Source organism: Rissa tridactyla, chromosome 1, assembly GCF_028500815.1.
Source record: "Rissa tridactyla isolate bRisTri1 chromosome 1, bRisTri1.patW.cur.20221130, whole genome shotgun sequence".
NCBI lineage: Eukaryota > Metazoa > Chordata > Aves > Charadriiformes > Laridae > Rissa > Rissa tridactyla.
The window spans coordinates 182,865,127-182,884,472 of NC_071466.1; the positions used below are offsets into that span (position 1 = coordinate 182,865,127).

The window sequence follows — 19,346 nt, forward strand, 5'->3', positions numbered from 1 at the left end:
CAGGTGCTTTCCAGTTTGGGGGGGATGCTTGAGGAACATGAGCTCCAAACGGAAAGAAAAAAAAATAATCCATTGGACAGCCCCAAAACTGGGCTTTCCTAGCAGTTTGTTGCCCTGACTCACTCATGTCATGGTATTTACTTTAGAGGGTGTCTGGTTGTAGCCTTGAGCGCAATCAAACTAAGTGATTGCAGGCAGCACCTTCGATACCAGCCAGGCAAAGGGCAGCATTCGTTTGGATGCAGATCCTTATCCCGCTGGCAAGTGGGAGTAGCTGCAGAGGCAAGGCATGTCCTTGCACTTCATTCCTGTATCAGTACACATGTTTTCTTCAGTGATGCTGGGAGCAGGACTCAGAATTTGGTTTCTCTCCGCTGCTGTTTCAAAGCCTTGAATGTTTCTGGCCATCCATGTTGCTACCAACTCACAGGTTACACAAGTTACGCTAAACAAGCTCTTCCAAGCTACAAACTGTTTTGCTGTTGAGTCTCTTCAGGCATCCATGAATTCCCAACAAAGCTACTGCAAAAACTACTGCGAAGGCTTCACATTGTTAATGAGCAATCACTAGCTTTATTTAAAAGGTTGTTACATCATTGGGGACACTGAATTGGGAAGAGAGATTTAAAGAATTTTAAATTGGATTGTTCTCTTCAGATTATTAAAGAATTTGAGTAGACTACTGAGCATATTCCCTGGGAGCAATAAATTTAAATGTTTAAAAGTAAGCTCTAATTGTTCTGCTACTATAATAGTCCCTTAAAAAGCAGTGCTTTACCAAAGCAAGTAAGTGCTGCTATTTTTAGCTTAGGTGAGGTGCTGTGGCTTTCAGCAAGTAACTGTAATTGCAGGTTGGTGACAAGGTGGAAGGGAGGATCTCTGGCTCCCAGGTACACGCATCCACTGCTGCCCGAAAGCTTTACCCAAGACTGTCGGGGAAGAAAAACATGTGTGCCAGAAAATGAAAGCCCAGGTAGACCCTGTAGATGAAACCACCTGTGAGGGAGGGTTTGAAGATAAAGTAAATGGCTCTGGTGATCATGAAAGGAGAAGAACGTGCCAGGATCGTTTTCGTATACTTATTATTCTGAGCTTTGAGCAGTTCGGTTAATCGAGAGGCGTGATAAAGTCACTGGCTTTCTCAGTTCCTATTGTTATCTGTGTGAACAGAGGTTGGCCTTTTGCTTTATCTCTGTTTTTTTTTTCTTTTGTCTCATCCCCTTCCATTGCAGTTGCTGGTTCCAGTGCTGGTGGAGCAGACCTCAGTGAAAGGTTCTCCTTCTTAGAGAGAGAGAGAACTAGTGAACTTGTTATCAGGCTCTTCCCAGAAACATCTATACGATCTTCCAGAATGGAGTTTGGTTGTAACTGGAAGATGTTAAAATGCTTGCTGTGCAGAAGCTAAGAGGAAAGCGGTGTTACCAAAATGGCACTGTCCTCCAAAGAAAGGCAAAGCAGTGCAACAGCCATTAATGAATAAAGAAAAAGAAGGAAATAAGGATGAACTTTGGTTTTGCCGAATAAGACTTTTTTCTTAACTCCTACTGAGCTATTACCAGGCTTTCTGAAAATAATTGTGAGACTTGCTTGAAGATATACTTTCAAAATACCTGTTCTCCTTCTGGAATGTATTTGAGTTATATAGAGAAAAGAAATGGAAAAATACCAGGAAGGTCAAATTACTGTTATACATACTCTGAAGTCTGTTTGCTTGGAGGAAGCGGGGGATGAAGTACTTTTATGCTATCATTTAGCATTGTGTTAGTGTCTATATTGAGGAAACTATCAGAGCAGTGTTTGCCTTTTGTTACAGTACAAGTGAGCGCTTGCAAGAATGTCAGGAGGAAGTTTGTTGTACTCACAAGGCGCTTGTGACATAACACAAAGATCAGCCGTTTAATTCACATGTTACTGGTTTGCTTTGGTATGAAGGAATTGGAATATACGTGTCGTACCCACAATGCTGCGAGGGCCAGCTTCCCTGAGCTATTTCTTTTCCCTTGTTTCCATGTTGCAGCAAATCAGCAAAAGTGATTCCAGTGTTTTGTTGCCTTTGGGCACTGCGATTTTTACTTCTTGAAGTTAAGGAGAGGTTTGTTGTAGACTTAGAAGGTGGGGACTTGGCCCAGAAGGTGTAAGGGGAGAGTATATTCCACCTCTGTTGTGTCTGCCCTGATGTCATGGGCCGTCCGCACAGCGGGGTTTGAGTTGGTGGATTTATGCTCCACACCCAGCACCTGTCTCACTGTCCTTAGGAGGAAATTTTGGCTCTGAGAACAGATCACCTGGAGGCTTTGGCTCAGGAAAGTGTTTGTAATGTTTATGTTCTTTAGTTGTAAAACATGTCAGTTTACAGATGATACTAGAGCTGCTTGATGTTGTCATGTTAGTGTTTCATCCAAGCTGGGTAAGGCATTTCGGTGTTAGACCTGGTTCCCATGCAGGACTAAAGCAGTCTGAGTCCACAAAATATGTAGGTTTTTTCATGGACTTCTTGTTCCTTTGATTCTTGAGGTTAGGAGTTTCTTACTAACTTAAGTAGTGATAAAGAAGCCCACCCTGTTGACTATTTCTTCTCTTTAGCATCTGTCGTATATGCCTGTTCATCTGACTTGTTCCCATGGAACAAGGACTTCTCCCCTTTTCCCTGCTTCTCTCATACTGAACTGTTTTTGTAATAGATATTTTTGCAATATTGCTCATCCATGTCATATATTTTAACTTATTTTTAAAATTACCTACTTATCTCTGTGGTATTATGCAGTGAAATGTAAATTAGCCTTTATTTTTTATTATTAGCTTCCCCTCTTTTAATAGTGTGATTATTATGCAAAGCATGTAGGCAGGCAAATGAAATCTTCAAAAACATACTTGATGCTGGGATAAAACATCATTGCTTCCTGAAATTTCAGTGGGAATCCCATAGGGACTTGGCTTTCCTTAATTGGTGAGCAGCCTGAAAATTGTCTTCGAAATGACTCCCCTGCTGTCTCTTCCTTGCGTGGGAGACCTGAAACCTTGAATTTCAGTTCACCTCATGCTACAGGATGGCAAAAAGCTGGTAGATGTTTCCAAGAGTTACTCTTACACCACAGACACTTTTCTAACGGTCGTCAAACTCCATACAAGCAAAATGAAAATTGTATGCCACCTCCAGTAAGCTTTTTAATTGTCTTTAAAGGTATCACTTTAGTTTAGAAATAAACTTTTCCTTTTTAATCAAGGGGATCCTTAACATAGTTTTACTGCATGCAGCTAGCTGATGTGTATCAGGAATGACCCAGGGAGAGGACAGTCTGTTAACAAACATTCCTTTAAGTCTGCCTTTAATCCAGAGGGGTAAGGAGATTTGCTGCTCTTTGAAAAGTTAAGTGATTTATTTGAGTAAGGGGGGTGGGGGGGATCCTGCCTGACACTTTATTTACTCGTTGCCCTCCCTCCCCTCCGCGGGCAGCTCCCAAGGCCACAGGGCTCTTCCAGACCTTTCCCTGTATGAGCCACAAGCTGGTTTCTGAGGTTCTGCTTGGCGTGTCCTGTTACTGGGAGGAAAATTTCTTATCTAGACCCTTTCTGTGCTGCTTTCGGTGTGTTACGACCTCTTCCCTGCAGAGCTTCTGTGAAGCTGCCCGCAAGCCCCTGCCTTAAACTCTGAAAGTAACTGGCAAAGCGGAGGCAGTAACATAGGTGGAGTGTGTAACATGAAATGACTCGGATGGTATTCACCTGCATCTGAACTCTGCCCAGAACATTTTCACCTTTTGCTCTTTTGCTTTATCTTGTTTCCCCTGTGAAGGTAGAGGATGAACAAGGTGGAGCAGAGCCTTCCTCTCCTGGTTGAATTCCCGGGGCTAGATTCGACATGACAAAATAGATGCTAAATTTGCAAATGACAAAGGATGAGCCTGCTACTTGTGCTGGTGGAGTTGCATTTTGTGGTAGTCAAGACTACCACATTGCATTTTGTGGTAGTCAAAGTCAAGACTAGTCATTTTCTGTCTATTTTGAAAGTGTACTCCTGGTAGTCTAGAATTCAGTACTATTACCACTTTTCTAAATTGCATGAATCCTGGGGATGGGATCATAGCTAGCTGCTTCTGTGTTGCATGCTTTCCTCTCTTTACTGGTACCTTTCTGCAGTTTCTTTGGGGAATATCAAAAGGTGCTATTAAATACATTTAAAGGAAATGGGGAAAGTCATAATCGTATGTTGTCTGTGACCTTATGCAAAGGACAGTTTTGCCTGCCTTTTCCTATTAATTTTTTAAAAAATTTCTAAATGACCCTTTAGATACCTTTGCAGTTCCAAGTTATAATGGGTAGCCAGAAACTTGACTTTTGTGCTGTGTGTGTGTTCCTTGGCTTATAATGTCAATTTATTATCCCAGCAGTGCCTTTTGTTTGATGAGACACGAAGTCCTGGCTCTTTTTCCATAATGTTACATTTCACAGATAATGTGGTTTCTCTGCTCTGCAGGCCTGCAGTAGCAATTACATTTTCTCTGTGGTGTGGTGACTGCTGACCCGTAATGGATGCAGAGTTGTAGGTGAAGTATGATGACTGTGTCCTTCTGCAGCATTATTACAATGGCACGTTGTTACAGCAATAACTTAAGTTCAAAATGAAAAGGAGCGGGGGAAGCTTTTCTTTTTCTACTCTAAGTACTCGTTGCTTTGTAAGGCTGACGATGTTGCATCATATTTTCTCATGCTGTATTACTTAGCTTGTAGGAAATGAATGTACGTGAGAATTGTCTGGAGGTTTTTATTAAAACAATTTTCTGCCTTTCTCAGCGATCATAAATTTTAGGTTGGCACAATCAACATAAAATTTGTTGATTTTTTTTTGAGTTAAGGTAACACAGAAGTATTTTTCCACCTGAAGTACCTTTCATAGAATCCTAAAATATCTCAAGTTGGAATGGACCCATAAGGATCACTGAGTCCAACTCCGTGCTCCTCCCAGGACTACCTAAAACTAAACCATATGACTAAGAGCGTCATCCATATGTTCTGTCTAGACCAAACTATTTATTCAAATGTTAAGCATTGTAATAACAATCCAAAGCAGGTCAAAGCTTACCACTTCTGTGAGATGAGGTAAACCAAAGCACTTGCTTGTCCTGAGTTGGTCAAATGTTGTCGGAGGATAGTGTAGGGCTTGCAACTACTGATCGCTTATTCTAATCTCCTTTGCCTCCTATTAACAGGAGATAGCACTACCAATGTGCTCCTGTGAATTGAAAGTAATATTCTCATTTCTGGGAGCTAGTCTTTCGAACCGTCATCTGGGAGCATGACTCATACCTCGTCGGTAAACACAGTTCTTTTATGTGTTCTGTTTGGTACAAATTTCAGGAGGATGGTACGCCTGGGAAAAGAAATACCTTTTTTTATCCAGTTCTGTTTGGCTGTCTTCTCAGGTTAAGTACACAGAAATAATAAATTACTTTCCATTTTAAATTTTTTAAAAATTTGTTTGTGCTTCTCTTTGTCTGGATAAAATTATGTTTCTTTATTCCTTCTGTAGTTCAGAACGCAAGACTGAGTAGGACCTGATGAATGAGCTAAAAATTCAAATCCCATACGTGTACCCAAAGACAACTGAACATTCTTCCTGTGTATGAATTATTCTTCTATGCATAATGTAACGTTAACTTTAATATACATTGCCAGACTCTTGTTTAAGCCTGAGCTCATATAAAACAGCCTACAGAAACCTCATGATAGTTTTAAGAGCTTCAGAAATCCTTTTCCTTGTGTAAGAGCTTATACTATAGCATCTAATATTTATGTAATGTCTCTAATCTGCCAAGTGTCTTGCAAATAATGATATCAGAATAACCTTGAATAAAAATGTACATGTGTAAATGTGCTGGTTCCTCAGGTGAAGAAACCAAGGCAGTGATGATAAGCTTTGGCAAGAGGTTTGGTACAAATGCGGAGAACAAATCCTGAGTTTAAGGTTCTGCGCTTGGACAACACAGTTGTTCTTCCTGCAGTTGTGTGCTTGTTCCTATGTGGTCTCTAATTTCTTATAACTAATAGGGGTAAAAGGAGAAAAAGCGGGGGGGGAAGGGTAAATCATGTGCTCTGGTATTTTTAATGTAGTCTAAGTTGCACACATGATTCCTAACGACGCAAGTATGAAATTCATCCCTCTAAGCTGTCTGGTATCACTAGTCCCCCAGAGGCTTAAGGCTAGTGCTGTCTCATGTGTTTCTGAAAAGCTCACTTGAGGACGGTCCTGGCTTCTGAAACCAGAGGGTGACTGTGTCCTCCCAGGCAGCTTTCCTTTGGCCCCTTTTGGCCTTGGCACTGGTGGCAGTCAGCAGATGTTACCTGCAAACACTCCAGCTTTCTTCATTTGTCTTAGATGCAGCTACATCGCTTGGGAAAGATGTAAGTAGGATAGCTTGGCGGAGTTATCGTCATGCTATAAAGTAATCTGACGGGGCTGTGCCCCTTGGGGTTAACCGCTTTGAGCCTGTGAACGTGATCAAATGGACATGCTCAGCTCGACCTTGAAAGGAAGCTGCGCTGCAAAGCACAGGTTGTTCCTGCCGTGGGATCTGTGTATCACGTGAGGAAGAAATATGGTTTGTGGGTTTAAGGACAAGTTAAGTCATCTCTGTGTTGAGCCGCATCCTGAGTTAAGACTTGGAATAGGGGAGCGCTGTTAATGAGTGGAGGGAGACGTCTTTGGGTGGATTTGTGCTGAGCAGACACAGTAACTTTGCTGGGGTAGGAGTAGGTGCTGCGTGTGTGCTGGAGCAGCGTTTGCAGGGGAGATAGAGGCTCCTGGATTCATTCCTATCTTGGATCCTTATCCTCGCCCTTTTGGATTTGTGTTCTGATTGAACTAGCTGCTCTAAAATGCAAGACGTCCTACTGGGCAGCAGTAGCTCGGTATGAATTGTGCATTTTGTTGTCTCAACTGTCTGAAAATTATTTTTCTCCCTCCTTGTTAAACAGAAGGAGGAAGGTGACTTTTAAGACTTGATTCCCACTTGGCAAGTTACATTACCTGGCAGGGTATATGTTTGTGATGGCCAGCTACTGTACAAGCTATTATCCAGAGTGGTTTCCTTGCTCATAAGTTAGGTAGAGTATAAGGGGTCATGGTTTCAAGTGCTCAGAGTGCAAAACATTTAGCACAGCTGGTGAGAGAAATCCCAGCTTGTGTTGAGCCCCTCCACCCCTCAAATGCAACAGACATGGTGTGGGACTTTTATTGCATACTAATTACAGAGGTTCAAGCACATAGGAGGTGGCCAGTAGGTCCGTTGCAGCCATTTGGCTGGCTTCACCGCTAGTGTCTTCTGCCCAGCTCCCCCATCCAGTGGCATGCTTGCCGTCTAGTAAACACTGCCAACTGCACTTGTGGCTGTAAGTGGCAGGGTGCTAAATGGTTGATGCTGCGTGAGCTGTTCAACAGATGAAGCTCATAAAACAGCTGGAGGCAGGTATGATTCCTCCTCCCAATCCTGTACGTAAGGCAAATGTTTGTCCACAGAGTTTAGCATTCTCTAAATAAATGCTGCACCCAGTATTTCTTCAAAGGAAAGCTGTGCTGGAGTAAAGCCAGTCTAAGGGACATCCCTTGTTCTTGATCACAGCATGGTTTTATCGCTGCAGTCTAAGAGGGGAAAGGAGAAAAATAAGGCTAAGCTGAGGCAGCCAGCATTGGCAAGTGCGGTGGTTGGGGGAAGGCTCTGAGCAGGAGGGGTGTTGGCAATGCATAGTTGGGGAGCACCAAAATATGGACCCTGTGCATGACTCAGCACTTGTGCTGATTGAGGTTGTCAGTGTGCTGGGGTGGGGGGGAGGGTCCTTTCTGTCATGAAGCAGGGTGGCAAATCTGGAGCTTGGCTCCTTGTGTGGGATCTGTATTCAGCATGGTGCTGGGGGAGTCCAGGGCTGCTGAGGTACAAGGCTATGGGCAGTGCTGTGTCCCTAGAGATCCTCTGGCTTGACAGAACTGAAAATGTATATATTTTTTAAAAAAAGAGAAAATTATAGTGGTAAGCTCTTAGTCCCATTCACTGAAGTGATTATCATCTGTGTTTAGCTTAGTTTCCTTCTTTCTTTTCTTTGATACCAAGGGTAGCATGAACACCTGAATCTTGTGTGGCCACAAGACTTGATGGCCAGGGCAATGCTTCTCCTAAATGGTCCCCACTCCCAAGAGGGTCAGGAGTCAAATGGGCCTGGTCCCTAAGAGGAAAGAGAGCAGCATTATGTCAGCGTTTGCCTGCTCTAGTGTGGGGAAATCTGTCTGTCCATCGATTTTGCTTGTCATAATGTCAGGTTGTTTGTAATTCTACTGGGCATCTCCTCTGCTGGAGGAGGAACAGTGTCAGATCCTGTAGGCTCTGCACCTTTCCTTCTCGTGAAAGCAGGTCCTGGATCCTGGTCGTGACCGTGACTGAAAGGTGAATAACTGTTTCCAGTATCTCTTTTTTTTTTTCTTTCCCTCCTGTTTCTTCTTTTTGAAGTGCTACCATAAGATGTAGTCAATCTTGACTGATTGTTTTCGATGCTGTTCAGGCTCCTTTGCAGGCAGTGATAATGACACTGATACCACCAACTTGAGGTGATGAGTTTTGTCTGACTTAGGGAGAGAGGGTGGGGAAAAGAGGGGGAAACCACGTACTGTCATGTATATGCTTTCCATGGTGATCTCCTGTTACGATAGGAGGAGAAACGTCTTTGATTGCATCTTTTCCTACTTTTATTTTGCACTGTAAACTATTGGGTCTTTTAAGGGGGAGATGACACAACAGTGTATGTGTGAGTTGGAGTGGAAGAAGAGCAAGCACTGTTTGGGTGTTAGCTTGCGGTGATTTTCTAGATCATACTCTGACGTCCTGCTTACCACTGCTTCAGAAATCCTGCAGCAAAGTGTCCTTGGACTGGTGTTAGAGGTCTGTGAGATTGTCTAGGGATCCCTTTGTAAGTATAGCTCTGCTTCCAAAATCTTCCCAGTTAATTTCTCCTTCTATTCAATCTGCCAGTCCCATAGCTAAGTGCCCTTTGTGGTGTCCTGTCTGTGTATCTGCCCCATTGCTTAAAGGTACCAAGAGGCGAGATCTTTCCTTCCCTCTGTGAGTCCTTCTGAGTTTCCCTGATTTGTTCCTCTGTCCTTTATGTCCTGTTATGATAATTTCCACTATCCAAACTCCCTGGAGAGAGGAAAAAGAGATCCAGCTCCATCCAAGCTCTGCAGCAGATCTTTTTTATTTTTTTTGGCCAACATGGATTCATTCAGGTCAAGTATGATTTGTCTATCTTTAGGTATGTTTTAGAGACCTCCTCAGAAACAGATGATGTGTAGTGTGTGTTTGTAATGCTGTAAAATACTTGTCAGCTAGCACTAACAGTCCTAGTCTTTGGTGGAGTCTAATGTTGGAGGTGGGACTGAGGCTGGGTCTCCAGCTCTTAGAACTTGAACAGTGGTCCATTTTGTGGAGAAGTCTTGCAAAGAAAAAAAAAAAAAAGTTACCCTGTTGTTCTTCATTGATCTCTGTATTTTTCAGTTGTAGCAGATCACCATGTGGACAGACACGCTGTGGGTTCTCATCCATGAAACACTCCATACCCATTCCCTGGGGTGAAACAGGATCCTTTCCATGGCAAACTACCTAGGCAGGGAATTTGTCCTTTTGTTCAGGTGTGGTGTTAAAGATGCAGCTCTTTGAAGGCTAGGAAAATACTACAGGCATAGCTGCTTTGCATTTGCATGGGTTTTGTTAGGTTTTGAAACAGTTTGAATGAATGGGAGGTTAGTGCTGGAAAAAGAAGTTTCCCAAAGTGCCACTGTTTGTTTTTTTTAACTATTATTATTATTTTATTATTTTTTTATTTTCCCTTTTTGCTGTGAGGGAAGTTGCTTTTTATCCTAGGTTGTGGACTTTATTCTTTTTGATTCACAGCCCGTGCTGCCTGTCTATGAGGAGGAGAAAGTGAGAAACTGTGAGAATTAATAGAGGGAAGCAAACCTTCCTTTACTTTCTGGTTGGGAAGAGTGCTCCTGAAATCGCTTCAGGCCCAAGTGTTGTAACTGAGAGCAGGGTCCTCTCCAGCGGGCTCAGGGTTGTGTTGGATGATCTGTTTCAAAGGCGAGAGCCGCCACATCCCTGCCTTGCTGACCAGGCTCACAAAGCAGCTGAGCAGCTCTGCTCGTACCCAGGAGTGCGAAGTGTTGCACCTTGATTGGTTTTGGTGGCTGTGCAGGGAGCTTAGTGCCAGTTCCCGTGTCCCATTCTGTTTCCCCCCCTGCTGTTAATTCCACTGGCTCCATGTCTGTGCAAGTGCCTTGGCAGGCTGAGTGTGGGTCTTGGGTTATTGTTTTTTTTTGTTTGTTTATTTGTTCAGCAGTATGTGATACTTTGCAGAAGCCTGTGCAGTAAAACTAGGTTCCTTAAATTGCTGGTTAAGTGCTTTTAAAACAGCATTTGGGAGAAAGTGCTCTTTCTTCTGAATTTGTATTAAGGGTCTTTGTTTCATGAGTGAATGCTAAATTTTGGAGTAGAGGTTAGATCTAAAATCCAGTTTGAACTAGTTTTCGTTTCTCTTTGCTGAGGTGTCTTGACTGAAAAAGGAAATTAAAAGGGTGTTTTTTTCCCGATTTCCTTCCAAGGACTTGATCTAAGTTCAAACTTGCAATATTTATCCTTTAGAAATTTTAAGAGCCGTACAGTGAAACCTGCATTGTATGTGTGGTGCTGCTGGGGATGGAGTATGCCTTTAGATTCAGGTATTTGGTTAGGCATTTAGAAATGAAAAATACTTATTGTAAAGTTAACCTCAGTGAATATTGTTGCTTATATCACCACATAGACCATACATTTTTATGGACAGTTAGTCTGAAATGAGTGATTTCCATTTTGCAGAATGTAAATAGAATTTTTTTCCCCTTTCACCTGCCCTTTGCACAAAAATTAATTGTTTTTCAGGCATTTTGTGTATTTTGAAGCTGAGAACTTATATCAGTTACATATACTTTCGACCCATAAGGCAGGAATTGGTAAGGCATTAAAACTTACACTGATATTTTTAAGAATTAAAGAAAGGTATGTCAACATTAGGCTTGGAGGGTGATTCCCTCTCGTTTACATTGTCACCTCTCTTGTTAATCACATCTCCAGTCCTGTGTTTTCAGTTCATTTCTTTATTCTTCTCAACAAACTTTAATTAAGATCAGTGTCTCCATGTCTCTTGCAAAATGCAGATGACAACTTCTTCGCGCTGGGACTCCCTCTGGCGTACTTCTCAATGTCATTTTAAGGTCTCTCCATCCCTCTCTGGTAGTGCAAAGCTGGGAATTACAGCCCAGTGAGTTCCTTCAGCAACCTCTCCAGAGTAATCCCTGAAAATCCCAGGTCTGGGGATGGTAATTCTATTAGCCGTTCAGCAAGCCGAGTCTGGAAGAATGCAGCTGGTGTGTGGTAATGTGGGAAGTTCCCCATCTCTGCCTTTAATCCTGCTTTTAGAGGGGGAAAAAAGTTATAGGCTAATGTGATTAGCTGTAATCCCATTCTTGCTTGGTTTTAGAGGAGTGTCTGACTCCTAAATCACAAGCTAGTTCTGTGAAGTGCTTTTGTGGAGAGGACCAGGAATTATTTTGGTAGTCAGCCCATTTGTCTTTGGAAAAAACATTGGAAGCAAGAGAAAAAGAAATTCTCATAGTCGGCAGTGAGTTCCTAGCTGTTGCACAGTATGATTTAGAAATCTGAAACCAAGAGCATGTAAATAGAAACACAAAATGAGCATAATCCTTTCAGGTATCTAGGTATATGTATAAACACAGGCAAGGAATAACTTACCTGTTCACTGCAAATTGCTCTTCAGGGCTTTGTATGCCCAAAGGTTTACGCTGGGATCTTGTTATTTGCTGAAATGTTGCTGCTGAAACTGGTGGTGTGGTTGGCTTAGTGCAGGCCGGGGACAGAGCTGTTTCTAATAAAAGTCACAGCTTCTACCTGAAGTGAATGATCCGGGGACTTTTTTTTTCCTCCCATTAAGGCACTTGTTTTTCCTTTTAGTCCTAAGGGAATGAAAACACTAACTTCAGTGGAAGTGCTGGTGTGAAGCGTTAGACGTCCTGTTGGCCGCTGGAGCGGGGCAGAGGCAGGACCCTCCATGACAGGAATGGAACACGCTGCTGCCTGTCCCCGTGTGCGCACACAAATGATAATACGCCGCTTTGGGGACAAAGGTCATCATCATCTTCTTGCGTGAAAGGCAAAGTGGAACCTGAGATCAAGGTCTTTCAATGCCATTGTTTGCTAGTGGCAGATCAGTTGCGTTCAAAGGCTTGGTGCTCCCCGCGGCCTTTGTCTGGGGAGGAGGAACCACTGCCCTCACAGGCGCGGCCCGTGGCCCGTTTTCTGTTTCCAGGGGAAAGGAGGGAGAAGGCAGAAAAATACTTCGTTGGTATCTTGTTTGTTTGCTGGACAAATTGGAAATAAGCGTGGCTTGTTTTGGAGTCAAATGCTGCATGAAGCCTCTGGTGTGAATGGCTCTGGAGAGGGATGAGGTCTGAGGACTGAATTGTTGCTGCTTTTTTTTTGAGAAGCAAATTTGAGATACCGCAACTTAGAGAAACTGTGTGAATCGAGGCTTTCCCTTGTCTTCCCGTCAGGTTCCCCCTCCTCTCATGCCCTTCCCTGGCAGCATGGCGGCAGTGGTGGCATGGGGACCCCGGGTGGGGGGGTCGCTGTGGCAGCTGCCCCCAAGGGATGGCCACCTGGCCTGAGCTGTGACACAGCTTTGCAGCTCGGCTCCCCGAAGGACTGCAAGGTGGGAGCAAATTCACTGAAAAGGAGTATTATTCGCTTTTTGTCTCCTGTGTCAAGTTGGCCTCAGGTATCGGTCCTGTCACAGTAGTTCAAATGCTTCGGAAATGTGGGAGGGACAGTGCTGTAGTGATAAAATGCTGCAATACTAGTCCTATAAATGTATAGGCTTAGTCAAGCTGGTGTTTTGAGAGGTTGTGTGGGACTGCCTTGTGTACAAATAAAAACTACCACTTAGTTTAATTAGGGTGTAAGACACACTGCCTCTCTTGCGCTTGTTTACAAGCCTGACGATTTGGTATGTGGTATAACTGCTGTGCTCCCTCACAGCTTTCTCTAATGCCACGAAACTTCTTTAGGCTATCAAATATATAACTGAGTGCCTTTAAAACAACAACAAACCCCTCGAACCTCCCCCTGCTATCAAATAATTGAAGGGAAAACTTTTATTCTTGTTTCCCCTTTGAAATTGTATCATGCTCCCTGGAGAATTTGGAAACACTAGATGAGTAACTAGATGGATTTAATCCTGGAGAATTGTAGTGGTGCTTAGCACGGATAATTTGAATTAGCATCACACAGGTACATGTTTTAAAATTACTGTACCTCCTCTAGTATCCTTGTAGCGAGCATGCCAAAATGGCTGCTTGGTGCATAGTCAAAAAGCCAAAGAAAGTATCAGTACAAGGGAAGTGGGATGCGATAGTGGAAAATGGATTGCCTCTGTAAAAGTCTACATTTAAAACACTGTTGAGAAGACTGTGTTCACCCTTAATTATGGGCAAAGCTAAAGAGGAAGAAAAATGACTGTGGAAAAAAACAAGTAGGAAACAGTGGAGTTGGAAGAGAGGGAATAAAAATGAAGTCTACAAAACCAGGACAGAGCACGCTGAAGGCAGGGTAAATATTTCAGTATTGGAGGAAAAGTTTAACAGGAATAGAAACCTCTATGACAGAAAATGAAAGGCTGTAAACAGTGATAAAAGGTAATGCTTCCTCATGTAACTTAAGAGTATATGGGCAGATTTAATTGCTTGAGGGCATACAATTGTGAAAGGCTTCTTTAGTGTCTCAGGGTCTTCTGTTTCAGGGTGCTCTGAGACCTTGGATCTAAATGTATTTGAAATTGTTAGAGGTGTCACGAAAACCTGGACTATTTTTTTTCTCTTTAAAATAGAGAAGATAAAACCATTTGTGCTTTGCTGCATGACAGAGGACTCTACTGGGCATTAAGGGGATCACTCTGCTATGGCTGGGTTCATTCCTGAATTAACCTGGTTATTATATATATTATATATTAACCTATATATATATATATAATATATATATCATATATTAACCTGGGAGTGTAGCAAAAGGATGAAGGGTAACAGTTTTAAACTGAAAGGGGGTAGATTTAGATTAGATATTAGGAAGAATTTTTTTCTGCGAGGGTGCTGCGACACTGGAACAGGTTGCCCATGGAAGTTGCGGATGCCCCATCCCTGGAAGTGCTCAAGGCCAGGCTGGATGAGGCTTTGCGCAATCTGATCTAGTGGGAGGTGTCCCTGCCCGTGGCAGGGGGGTTGGAACTGGATGATCTTTAAGGTCCCTTTCAACTCTAACCATTCTATGATTGTATTCTATTTCTCACACTTCCACCTGGAATACCTGGATTTATCCCTGCAACAGAGAGCAGTGCAATTAGTGGGGCACAAACTGATCTGCTGAGAAAATTCTTGCAAAGGTGGTTTTTTTTTTTTTTTGTTATTTGGAATGATAATCAATCCAGAGCGTTGTGGTTTAACCCCAGCCGGCAACTAAGTGCCACACAACTGCTCAGTCACCTCCCTGCCATGGGATGGGGGAGAGAACTGGAAGGGCAAAAGTGAGAACTCGTGGGTTGAGATAAAGACAGTTTAATAGGTAAATCAAAAGCCACACATGCAAGTAAAGCAAAACAAGGAATTCATTCACCACTTCCCATCAGCAGGCAGGTGTTCAGCCATCTCCAGGAAAGCAGGGCTCCATCATGCCTAACGGTTACTTAAGAAGACAAAGGCCATCACCCTGAAAGTCCCCCCTTCCTTCATCTTCCCCCAGTTTTATATGCTGAACATGATGTCATATGGTATGGGATATCCCTTTGGTCAGCTGTCCCAGCTGTGTCTTCTTTCAGCTTCTTGAGCACCCCAGTCTGCTTGCTGGTGGGGTGGTTTGAGAAGCAGAAAAGGCCTTGGCTCTGCGTACTCAGCAGTAACTAAAACATCCCTGTATTATCAACACTGTCTTCAGCACAAATCCAAAACATAGCCCCATACTAGCTATTATGAAGAAATTTAACTCTATCCCAGCCAAAACCAGTACTCAGAGGAAATACCAAAATGTGGGAGAAGGCCCTTCTGTGGAGAGCACAAAAGAAATTGAGAAAGAGAAAGGCACTTGCAGTACAAAACACCTGGTGCTTGCAATAGTATGTCACACAGCATAGTGAGGGGTGCAAGTCTCATACAGAGCTAACATAGCATTTTGCCAGAGAGCTTATCTTAACCAAAATTTAAAGGATGTTTGTGAATGTGTAGACAGAGATGGGGGTTTTCATATAAGAGGCATGAAGTCAGCTTGTTTGGGAACGCTGCTGCTAGAATATCTCCATGAGCTATTACTCTCCTACGCCTAAAACAGTGAAACAGGCGTTACGCATATCTGCAGATAAGAGCTTACACAATATTCTTCATCAAACTCAGTTGTGAAACAAATAGAAAGTAAACCTGGTAAGCTGTGTGAGTTTAGCTATGTAACAAGTAAATCTGTGGGGATATGGGAGGAAGCGTGATTGCAGACTCAAAAGTGAAGGTGGGAGAATTCCAGCTTGTTATTTTAGGAAACAGCATGAAATCTGAACAAATACCTGAGATGTAAGAAATAACGGCATCCTGGCTTGTATCAGGAACAGTGTGGCCAGCAGGACTAGGGAAGTGATTGTCCCCCTGTACTTGGCACTGGTGAGGCCCCAACTTCAATACTGTGTCCAGTTTTGGGCCCCTCACTACAGGAAAGACATTGAGGTGCTGAAACGGCTCCAGAGAAGGGTCTAGAGAACAAGTCTTATGAGGAACGGCTGAAGGAACTGGGGTTGTCTAGCCTGGAGAAGAGGAGGCTGAGGGGAGACCTCATTGCCCTCTACAGCTACCTGAAAGGAGGCTGGAGAGAGGTGGGGGTCGGTCTCTTCTCCCAAGTGAATAATGACAGGACCAGAGGAAATGGCCTGAAGTTGCGGCAGGGGAGGTTTAGATTAGATATTAAGAAGAATTACTTTACTGAAAGAGTGGTCAGGCACTGGAACAGCCTGCCCAGGGAGATTGAGTCACCATCCCTGGAGGTATTTAAGAAACATATAGATTTGGTGCTTCAGGGCATGCTCTAATGGCAGAGATTGTGTGTGTCGGGGGGGTTGTATGTGTATGGTTGGACTCGATGATCTCAAAGGTCCTTTCCAACCATGAAGATTCTATGAATTCCTATTAAGGTAGAGTAAAATGTGTCTGACACGAGTCTGTCAAGGTACTTAAGAAACTTTTCCACTTGTTCAGCTCTGAATAGGAATTTGGTCTAGAAATCTGAAAATAAGAATTTGACAACTCATTGAAGTCTGGGACCATTACTGGTGTTGCCCCATTACAAATAGAGGCTTCGTGCATGAGCAGCTGCCGTACCTGGTGTTAGCAGCTGGGGAACATGTACCACAGCTGAGAGTATAGGTTTCATTTGTATGTGTTGGCAATGACCTATTAATGATGTTTTGAGGAAAGGCATTTTAGACAGGTTTTTAAAGAAAACATACCCACGACCTTTCTCTGAAACAAAGCCGTTCCTTATTCAGAGCGTGCCCAGCAGGCTGCCATACTGGGAGGCAGTTGTGTTCTTGAAAGTGTTTTGTTTTCTTTTGCCTATTACTTTCCTTTGGCCTTTCCTATCAAATTGCTCTCTTGAAATCCCCTGCTGTTTGTTTGCAACAGTTGAATGAAATGGAAAACTTCTAATTATACCCTTATCTAGGAGTGCTGTCGTTCTTTACTTAAGTACTGTTTGAGATAAAAAAGCCACGTTGCTCTACTTTTCAGCTGGACTAATCTTGCAGTGTGACAGATAAATTTTGTGAATTATGTTTCTCTGTGATCATTGATCCTTTTAATTAATTGTGTGGCAAATCAGCATGAAACGGAAGACTTATGTCTAAAAAGAGCCAATATTATTATTTTTCTCTGCCAGCTTGCAGTCAGTGATGTCCAGTGTGGCGGTGGTGTCCATTTGACCTGTGGAGAGTTAGGGGACAAGAAAGTTGTCATCACGCTTTGATTGCTCAGACCTTGCCAGACTTCTGAGGTCCAGCCCACAGACCAAGAAACCCTCATCCCCCAAACCAGCAGGCATCTGAAATACACCAGCAAAGCGTTATGTTCAACTCGGGTGCTAACGTAGCACCCTAGGGAGAACCCCGTTTCATCTAAAGAACGCTCTTTGTTGTTTCTCTGGACAAGCCATTCCCACATCTCCTAAAACATTTGGAACAAAAATTCTCATTCATTGTTTATCCTTTTATTTACCATCCTATTCTGTGACGATGGTAGATCAGTGTGCATTTTACAGCCACAACTGGAAGACCAAACCTTGAAAAAAATTTCTTCATTATCCTCAACCCACATTCCTTTTCTGCCCTCACTTCTTGAGCTTTCAGAATAGCCATCAGCCTTACCAAAGTCTTCACAAGCAACAAACTTCCAGTGGACTAAAAAAAAAATCAAACCCCGCTGAAACCAAGCTGGGCCAAAATAGCACGTGTTTATAATAAATGCTTTGGACCACAGAGCTGTAGGAATTCCTGAAACCTGTGTATGCTTTGAATACAGTAGACTCTGTCCAGAGCAGTAGTGCCATCATGGGAATTGTGTGGGTGACTCTACACCCAGATGCTTTCCTGCAGACGGTTGGTGAAGGGCTGGAATGCTATGTTTTTAGCAGGAAACATCTTTCACATCTTCCGATCATTATCTTCCTGGCCTTGATCCTTCCATGTTACTTTAAAACAAAAACAAAAAAAAATAAATCTAGAACAAAACAGATAAACGAAAAGCTTTACAAAGATGAACCTGGGAAATCAAACTACTTGTAACTCTCCTGGATATACATAATGGATAATGGTAGAGATACACATATGCATAGTGGCTGGGATATCCCTAGATATGTATAATGACTTTATGGCCTGACTTGTAATTATCCTGCTCTCCTGCTTCTCTCCTGTCGTTCCTAGTGTCACCTTTCTCCCATTGTCTTACCAGCCAGTGCCCTTCTTGTCTCATGACATGCTTCATGTTCTGTCGACGCTTGTTTCTTTATGATTTATCTGCATTTAGTTTGAAGTTTTCTGAATTTGTTCATTTCTGAAGCAGTTTGCAGATAACCTGGGTGAAAACATTGGGCAGAGTTTCAGCTCTGTCAGCTAGTCTCATAAAAGATGCTGTTGCTCTCTGGAGACCTGATCTCCCTAACACTATTTTGATAGTGGGCTATTTTAAGCCACGATCAAAAATGAAATAAAGCCCTCATTTGATTGTTAAAAGGAAGGCATACCACAGATTTACAGTAAGTCTTTTGGAAAAAAGCCAGTAGGATTAAGTGCTGTCTGTGTATTCCCAGATGGTGAAGCTAGCAAAAGATTACACTTAGAGATTTTGTGAAATTCTCCTAGTCGCCCAGAAATAGTTATAGTATGTGGGATGCTTAAGTAATATTAAAACAATTATTTGCATAATACTGTAACTTCCATTGTCAAATGTAATTGTCATAGCTCCAAATTTTAGTGATCCTTATTTATGCTGCATCTTTAAGATCCTCTTAAAACCATCAGAATTTCCTAATTTCAGAATATGGTGGTATTTGTTGAGAATGAAACACTAATGTGGTTCTTGCAGGTTCTGTATTCTGATACAAAAAGAAAATGGGTATTTTCCTCTTTTATTCCAGTTTCGGAGTCTGTTTCCAACCATTGCTACTGTGCCTTCTGTTTTTCTCAGGACCTGGCAGAGGGATGGGAAGTGTAGGAGGACAGGCAATTGATGTTTAATCCTTCATATGTTTTCTAATTTATACTAGGGCTGATTATACATGCATCTAGAGCAAATAGGCACACATGCATATTCTAAACAGAGATACATTATGATGTTCCTGCTATGGATAAACACTATATCATCTTCCATGGCCTCCGTGGTTTGGGCCTGGTAAAACTCCTTATTACGTATTTTCACTTCTGCACTGTTCTTGTAGATGAGAAAGCTTTGATAAAGATTCATTGCTCGAGAAGTCTAGTTTCTTAGGAGATCTTGTCAAACTGTCACTTCTTAGATCAAATTTGGGCCTTTCTTATACTAAGTAATTAAAAATGCTGTATAAATGATAGAATTCCCTTAAGTGGTTGTGATAATTGAGTGGTTGAGTGATTGTTTTATATGAAGGTTGCAATAGACCGAGTGCTCTTTTTAAAAAATAAAAATAACCCCCTGCGGTGTTGTG

At 42.6% G+C, this 19,346-nt stretch overlaps 1 protein-coding gene across 1 annotated transcript in view; it reads left to right on the forward strand.

The window, feature by feature from the left end:
- Positions 1–19,346, forward strand: part of PPM1H (protein phosphatase, Mg2+/Mn2+ dependent 1H) — a 146,320-nt gene that overhangs the window by 893 nt on the left and 126,081 nt on the right. The gene's annotated exons all lie outside the window — the stretch shown is intronic.